The sequence below is a fragment of the Pinus tabuliformis genome, chromosome 2_2, assembly GCF_031772625.1.
Source record: "Pinus tabuliformis cultivar Carrire ecotype Pingquan chromosome 2_2, CPIR1, whole genome shotgun sequence".
NCBI classification, from domain to species: domain Eukaryota; kingdom Viridiplantae; phylum Streptophyta; class Pinopsida; order Pinales; family Pinaceae; genus Pinus; species Pinus tabuliformis.
In genome coordinates, this window is record NC_142300.1 from 994159144 (window position 1) to 994165864 (window position 6721).

The window sequence follows — 6721 nt, forward strand, 5'->3', positions numbered from 1 at the left end:
ATGAATATGAGTTTGTGAATGTCATGAATTCTAGAGATAGATCTCATGGAATTGCATCAACCTAGTGGGACGCACGGAAGGTGTCATGTATAGAAGAAAATGATTTTATTTTATCAATGTTTTTTATAGAAGAGATATGTAATTGGAATGTTGTGCTTATTGGGGGATTCATTCATTACTTCTTCTTTCTTAAACTAAAGCTTTTTTGTGTCCTTTCTTCCGACTTTGCCTTGTTAAAGTTGTTATGTGCTCTTTAGTTCTGGATCTTGGATCGAAAGTATGAGGTACATTTTCATTTTTGGAGTTGTAAACCATTAGGATACATTGGAGGATGGAGAAATTTGAAACCTCTTTAAACTCATATATTGACTTGTACAAATATCCTAGTGCCCTTAATTTTTCTCCATTCAGGAACTCGAATTGGTAAAAAATGATTAACATTAGGGGAAATTTGAGGTCTAAAATGGGACTCCTAAGAAAAGTGTACAACAAAAATAAACTTTATAAGAACCAATAGGATTCAAGATGATGATGTCAACCATGGGGGATGATTCACCATTTTTAGGGTAAAAAAGTAAAAAGATTAAAAAATAATAAAATAATAAAACTACTTTTTCAACTCATATTTTCAATTTATCTTCCTAAGGTTTTACTCAAATTTCGAGTGAGATTACTCATTGGATGCAAAATTTAATTCCTCATTTAAGGAGTACCCATGTTGCATACTTTTGATGGACCCCACTACATGAAAGATGAGAAATACATGGAAAAACGTGATTACAATCACATTTTTCATGTATTTCTCATGTTTTGTGTAGTAGGGTCTATCGAAAGTATGCAACATGGGTACTCCTCAGATGAGTAATCAAAATTTGCATTCAACGAGTGTTTCCACTCGAAATTTGAGTAAACCCATAGGGATATAAGTTGAAAATACGAGTTGAAAAACACGTTTATTTTTTCCCTCTAAAATTTGATAATGTAATCTAATCTTTTTTTATTATTTCCACTATTATTTTATAATTTCCTTAGGAGGTCCATTTTAGACCTCAAAATCCCCTAATGATCTATTTTTACCGTGATTTTGTTTCCTTACTCTTAGATAAAAAAAAAATTTACATTACTTGTTTTCAAGTAGTAGTTTTTTATTTAAGCTTTAACTATATATAGTGTTCTCAACTTTCTTTTCTCACTTTTATTTCCATAGCTAATTAATAGTTCCTTATATACTCTTCACTTTAAAGGAGACTATGGCTCATGTTTTTTTCTTGTATTTTAGTGTACATTGTATCCTACTTTTGTGATGGAACTTTAATTTTGAGTTTTGTTTTATACTATTTTGTTCATTATCATAGGGGTCGATATGATCTACGAAGAACACCTATAAAGAATATCAAACTTCCTTCAGCATTTCTTTCTCATTTTGACTTGTTGTGGATGATACTTGATAAAGTCAATGTGGATAGTGATCTAGAAATGGAAAGACACATGTTATACATGCATCAAAAGTGTGAGCCACCAGCTCTAGCCTTTACTCCTCTCGAGTCTTCTATCCTCAGGTGAGTTGTTGTCACCTCTTCTTTATATATTGATGCTCAAACTATCGTACTCTAATGCTGAGTAGTTTTTAATCTTGTGATGGTTAATATTTTCTAGGGCTCATATAGAAGCGACAAGAAGGGTATCACCTTCCATGCTTAAAGACCTTACCAAATATATTTCCAGTGCTTATTCTTCCATGAGATAAGAAAAAGCACAAAGTGATGCACCACATTCTTACACCACTGCTAGAACACTTCTAAGCATTTTTTGCATCTCAATGGTAATTTGTCTATTTCTTTTTGCAATTACCTAGTCTTATGTGTGAATTATAGGAGAAGTGACTTTTCAAGTTCTCATATTTTCAACACTAGAGTAGATTTGTGACTAAGAAACAATGTTAATCTAAATTTGGCCTTTTAATCCCAGAAACCTGTTTATTATCAAAAGCTTATGTTTGTTTATTTTGTCTAGATTTATTGTTCATAGGCCCTAAGTTGACTTAGATTCATAGAAACAATGGCTCAAAGTGAGGTAGATGAAGCCCTCAGGCTTATGCAAATCTCAAATTTCTCCTTATATGCTGACAAAATAAAGAATATTTGTCTGGATACCATATCTAACATCTATTCAATCATAAGGGATGAAGCTTCAAGAATGAGTACTGTGGATGTTTGTTATGCTGATTCCCTAAACTAGATTTCTCGAAAGGTACTCTCCATAGACTGTATAGAGCATGAAAAATATCATTAGTTTAAATGTCCTAATCAAGGTTTGTTTAAATGCATCTGATTAGGTCTCTTGCATGCAGACTTACACTGAAGCTCAACTAAAGGAGTGATGGGAAGAGTATGCAACATTGAATGTGTGGCAAATTGATCCCAATACATTTGATACTCATTTTATTTATGCCTAAAATGTCCAACAAGCGAATAATGTATCATATAGCTATAAAGTAAATATCCTCATTGTTAAACTCTTTTAGCAAAGAGAGTTTTGCTTTTTAGATGTCCTTTAATTGATATGAAACTGATAGATGAGTTTCCTCTTGCACAACTCATGAGTTTAGACGTATCAATAATTGTATTATGAATAGTGATTGCATGTGGACTTCCATGAACAAGACATTGGGACAATAGCCAAGAGTTCTATTATGAAGTGTCATTATATGTACTTATGTAAAAAATACGTGTTTCCAGATAAACTCTATATGGTTTCTATTGTACACGGTTTCCTGTGTTTCTTTCTTTTAATCTTAACCTTCAACTATTTTTTAAGATTTAATTTAAAGAAAATTGGTGGCTAGTTCTCATCAATTACATAAAAGCTCCATATGAAATTTAAGTTTGCAATAAAGCATGGAACTAGGTAGATAGGAAAGTTTGAAATAAGGAAAGGTATGCTCTGAATTATTTTTAGTTGTAAAAATCTTATTGTTAGGTGGAAAGATTTGAAAAATTATCCCTTGTATCTAAAAATTGATGTGATTTCTTCATTTATTGAAAATGGTAAAGGAGGAACAATTTTTTTACAAACGTAGCTTCTTGAACAGTGGCATGTTCTAAACTATGAACATATTTTCATGGGCATGTCACATGAAAAGATTAGGAATGAAGTTATTGTTTTGTTAATATAGGTAGGGACCTTATGTAGTTTTATCTTTTCTATTAAGTCAAATTTTGGGAAGTTATGCAGAGATGAAACATGAAAAATTTGCAAGGAAACAAGTCAAACTTTGAGAATCCTTACACTAGCCATGTTAGGTCCCTATAATACTAGTGATTACCCCATTACTATTGTAGTTATACCCCTTAATAATATTGTTGTGCCCCTATTTCCCCCATATTTTTATTACTGTGCCCCATAGAATCCCTCTATTTTTATTTTTGTGGCTTTATATTATTATTGTTAGGTCGGCTGGATTATATTGTGACTCCTTAGACTCCTATATATAGAAAGGAGGTTTTGTAATTTGAATCATCCAAGAATTGTTCATTTATGTAATGTAAAGGAGGTTGCCCCCTCGAAGAGGCTGAATTCTAAGGCGTTGATCTATCTTTTCTATCTTTTCTTGAACTGGTTTCATAACATTTGGTATCAGAGCTTTGGATTCTAGGGTTTCGCTGCTCCAAACAGGTCATCGTGGCATTTTCGCTATAACTTTTTTTCTACGACGTTTCAGAAGTTTCAAAAAAACCCATTTGAGACGAAATTGTGCTGAACCTTGGGTCCAAATTTCAAAGCTTTTAGCGCTATATTTCCGGAGATATGATCTGAGGAAGTTGGTCTTTTTGCAGACTCCTGAATTACATTCCAAACAGGTGACCTGGGGAAAATCGTCATAACTTTCTCTCTGGGGATTGGATTGAAATTTCGTAAGAAGGTACAGAAAGAGGATGGAATCTGGTTTCTTGTTTACATTTTTTCAGATCCAAAGGTCAAAACAGTGACTTGTGCCACGTCGTACAAGTTCACTCTACTGAACTAGTCTATAATCAAGTCACTGTGGGAGATTTCACATAACTCTTCCGTGGAGAATCCAATTTGGGTCAGACTTGTGGCATTGGAAAGAGGACACAGAGGGCTACTGCAGGTCACAAATTCAGAACTAGATGATCGAAAAGTACAGAGATACATCAGAGGCAATATCAAGCTCCTACAAAGTGAAAAAAGGTGTGTAGATTTTCTTAAATTTTTGCTTAAGATTGGTTTGAAAATTATTTTGAAGGAATTATTATTGGTAACTGATGCCCCAAGGAAAGAAAATGCAAACACCTAGTAAGGAACCTGAAAGCTCTAGCATGACTCATGAAGAAGAGGAAGAAATGCTACATGATATATCAAAATTACAAGAACAAGTGCAACAAATGTCACGCTCACAAAAGCTAACAAAAGCTAAGATAAATGGCATGGAATCTAAGATAAAGGGCGTAGAAGCTAAGATGGATGATTGGAAGACAGATTTGAAGACAGACATGGAAGAATTGAAGATAGATTTGAACACAAACTTGAAGACAGGCATGACAGATATGAAGACGGATTTGACAAATTTTCTACAAGAAATACTTACTAATGGTGAAAAGGTAGTAAAGGAAACTCATGATGCGAACAAAAGAAATGTTAATCATGATATCATAGACTCTAATGTTGGATCAAAGACTCACCATATTCCAAAAATCGATATGAGGAAGTTTGATGGCAAGGATCCCGCCACATGGATATTACAGATGGAGCAGTTCTTCGATCTCAATAATGTGCAAAACACACAAAAGGTACGTATGGCAACTTTATATTTGGAACCAAATCAGTTTGTATGGTATCAATGGCTTTGCTCTCGTAAACAATTTATCACTTGGGCAATTTTTACGGAAGAATTGATAGCACATTATGAGGATACAAAAAGCAACACTTTTTTTAGCCAATTGATAAGTCTCAAACAAAAGGGTTCAATAATGGAGCACATTGAGGAGTTCCAAAAATTGAACATAAGGGTAAAAGATATTCCAGAGGAGCATAGGATTGATGTGTTCATAGGGTCTTTAAAGGATAATATCCAACATGATGTTCGCCTTTGGGAACCTGATTCATTAGAGAAGGCATTCAGGTTAGCAAGAAAAATGGAAAGCAAAATTATGGCAACCAGGAAGCATACCACTCACAACTATAAAGACGGAAGTGTTTTTCCCTAGTCTTCCACAACCTATAAGGTTGACACCACAACAATTGGAAGAAAAAAGAGCAAAAGGGCTTTGTTACAATTGTGATAGCAAATACACTAAAGGTCATAAGTGTGCTGAGAAGAAATTATTCTACATAGATTGTGAAGAGGAAGAAGAAAAGGAGCAAGAAAGGTCAAAAGAAGAGGATATACTCCAGGAACAAAGCCTAGATGAAGAAAAAATAAATCCGACCATATCTTGTAATGCATTGGCGGGAATTACCACTCCTCAAACCATCAAGATAGAAGGACAAATCAAGAAGAAAAAGGTAATAGTGTTGATTGATTCAGGAAGCACCCACAATTTTATTCATTGTAGGGTAGCAAAAGAATTGAATTGCTTCCTATATCCAGCACCAGAGTGTCAAGTGATGATTGCAAATGGAGGAACAATAAATTTCTCTGGAAAGTGCCATAATATCAAGCTATCCATGGGAGAATATGTATTGACTAGCCCAATGCTTTCCATTCCAATGGGAGGTGCTGATGTTGTACTAGGAGTCCAATGGCTACAATCCTTGGGTACAATAGCTTTTAATTTTCAAGAACTTTTCATCAAATTTTCTATGGAAGGAAAGGAAGTTGAATTAAGGGGTATTGCAGGGAAACCAGGAAAGATAATCAGCTCTAATGGTATGACAAAGCTTCTAAAAAAGGAGCAAAGAGGTGTAATTGCACAATTATGTTCGCTAGATGTTTCCACATGGAATCATCTATTTCTCCAGATCTCCAAAAAGTCCTGGACAATCATTCCAAGGTATTTGAGACTCCCAAAGGTCTCCCACCTATGCGTGATCATGATCATGCTATTCATCTGATTCCAGGAAGTGTTCCTCCAAACATCAGGCCGTACAGATATCCCTATGTCCAAAAGAGTGAAATTGAACGTATGGTTGCAGAAATGCTAGAGGCTGGTATAATTCAACCGAGTCAAAGTTCTTTCTCTGCTCCAGTAGTATTGGTGCACAAGAAGGATGGATCATGGCGCATGTGTCCGGATTATAGGGAGCTCAACAAGCTCACTATTAAAGATAAGTTCCCCATTCCTGTCATTGATGAATTACTGGATGAATTGCATGGATCAATTTACTTCACCAAGTTGGATCTTCGTTCAGGATATCATCAAATCAGAATGAAGATTGAAGACATTCCGAAAACAACATTTAGAACTCATGAGGGTCATTATGAATTTTTGGTCATGCCTTTTGGCCTTACCAATGCACCTTCAACATTTCAAGGTTTGATGAATTCAATTTTCAAACCATTCCTTAGAAAATTTGTGTTAGTATTTTTTGATGATATACTAATCTACAGCAAGTCTTGGAAGGATCATGTTGAACATGTTGACAGGGTGCTACAACTATTGGAGGAGAAACAATTATATGCAAAAAGATCCAAATGTTTCTTTGGAGTCCAGGAGGTGGAATATTTGGGTCATATTGTATCTCATGAAGGAGTTAAGGT

The 6721-nt window shown here is 34.6% G+C and overlaps 1 pseudogene; it reads left to right on the plus strand.

Annotated features, from left to right (window-relative positions):
* The first annotated feature begins 279 nt into the window (after positions 1-279).
* Positions 280-2455, plus strand: LOC149196675 (DNA replication licensing factor MCM7-like; annotated as a pseudogene).
* The last annotated feature ends 4266 nt before the right edge of the window (positions 2456-6721 follow it).